At 43.2% G+C, this 2,004-nt stretch overlaps 1 long non-coding RNA gene across 1 annotated transcript in view; it reads left to right on the forward strand.

The window, feature by feature from the left end:
- Nucleotides 1-6: 6 nt before the first annotated feature.
- Nucleotides 7-2,004, forward strand: part of LOC127750135 (uncharacterized) — an 11,573-nt gene continuing 9,575 nt past the window's right edge. Inside the window, exons 1-3 of the long non-coding RNA XR_008011529.1 lie at nucleotides 7-627; nucleotides 701-903; nucleotides 1,065-1,243. This is a non-coding gene — a long non-coding RNA (uncharacterized LOC127750135). The remainder of the gene's footprint in view (nucleotides 628-700; nucleotides 904-1,064; nucleotides 1,244-2,004) is intronic.

The raw sequence follows: 2,004 nt of genomic DNA on the forward strand, positions 1-2,004 counted from the left end.
TGGTTGTCACAATCAGAAAGTCGATAGTCCTGGTATCTACCGAGAGAAATGGTCGTAGCGATCGACTTTTGGTTGCCACAACCGACCATTTTTTTCCGTGTGTCTGTGTGTCTGTGTGTCTGTCTGTCTGTCTGTTCCACTAGAAGGAGATGTGTTAGAGACTTCAAATTTTCAGGGTATCTTAAGCTTCACTCCTAGAAAACGAAACGCCTACGGCAACCAACCCTAAGGGGCCAAAAGGGGGTATCAAAGAAAAGGGGGTAGGTCAAAAAAGTCAGAAAAAAATATTTTTTTTATGAGCTCCTAAGGGGTAACTCGTCAAAGTAGAGCCCTGTGGGCGAAAATTTCGTCCGTTTTGCTCTATCTCTCAGCGTCTCAGCGTCTCAGCCCACTTGAAGGCCGTCAAGACCGTGGAGTCCTTGCAACAGACATTTTCTTTAACAATTTTCTAGCATCTTCAAAAAATTTTATCAGGCTCAAAAATACAAACCTAGAGGTGGCGTCCTTGCTAAAACTGAAGCATATTCAGGATGGGGTGAGATTTGAGGAAGAAGAAGATTTCTGCTAGCCCTCAGACCTTTCGTGAGGCGGACAGCATGTTCCGTGAACCGGACTACTCCTATCTCGGTAAACGTACCTCTTTCGCTATATAATATCAGTTATTTAGAATTCACATTTGCTTTAACTACCCTACTTGCAGGACGAACCATCGACGGGGAGGAGATGCTCTACCAAGTCATGGTTGGGGAAGATAGGGAGGAATCCCTCATTTCCTGTACAAAAAGGCAGCTGCAAATGGTCCATCAAACGGATGTGATAGCCTCTGACCCTACATTTCGGGTCACCCGACGTTTGGTCGGGGCGCTATATCTGATGATTATCGCAATATTGGCATATGACGCTGTAAGTACATATCACAAATCAATTTACATCTTTAACGAGCCAATTTATTACTTGCTGATCATGATAAATAACGAAGAAAGTCGTACGTCAGTTAGATTTTACTCTGACAGAAATTAGAAGCTCTATTTTTTGTAATATTAATTTCTTAACATTTCCAATAGGGACTGCTATAATGAGGGCAAAAAGTACAGAGGTGTACGAGGCTGTCTTCCGAAAGTTCAGGGGAATGGGACTAGATGCAAGAAATGTGATAACTGACTGGGAGCAGGCCGAGAGGAATGGATGGCGGAATGCATTTCCAAGATGCAAGATTCATGGGTGTGTCCGGCACTTTGTAAAAGTAAGTATTCATATGGAATCGCAAATAAATCCCAATTGTGTACATTAGTCTAAACGGATAGTAGCAATGTCGGTGAACGGGGGAACGTTTCTGAGCACATATTTAGCCAATAGGAAAGGTTTTCCTCGCTAATTGGTAAACCTTAGGGACTTCTGGTACTTTTAGTAAAGGGGCAATACACCATTTGCACCTTTAAAAGGATCTGATTAGCATCTTTGTTATTCGGGTGATTTCTACCCACACTAAACCCATATGCATTTTGTTGTGCAAAACATGCAGGAACGCGTCTAGGAAATCTCTTCGACAGGACGCTGGGCAAAGGGCGCCAGTAGCCTGCAACAATGTCTGTTATCAAGCGCAAAAAATAGGTTCAGAAATTAAGGGGGTAGAGGTAGGGAGTACTAGCCAATAAACTGCAGATTTTCAGTTAAGAACAAACATTTCTTCCTTTAAAACTAGCTATATGTACGCCAGACCACGTCTTGAGTAACAGGCTATCTTACGGAATACTGTTACGCTGCGACGCGACTGGCGCACGTATAGCTAGGCCTACGGCGCCGACACCCGAGACGGGATAGTACGAGTGAATATACAATTTTTCGGCATTAACGATTAAATTGACCATTTGGACATTTACACCTCAATTTTGGCAAGAAATGCCCCCTAGCACCCAAACGGTACAAGATAGAGCAAGACGGACGAAATTCTCGTCCGTAGGACTCTATTTTCACGAGTTACCTCTTTGAAGACCATAACAAAAT

This window comes from Frankliniella occidentalis, unplaced genomic scaffold, assembly GCF_000697945.3.
Source record: "Frankliniella occidentalis isolate FOCC.00 unplaced genomic scaffold, Focc_3.1 Scaffold139, whole genome shotgun sequence".
NCBI lineage: Eukaryota > Metazoa > Arthropoda > Insecta > Thysanoptera > Thripidae > Frankliniella > Frankliniella occidentalis.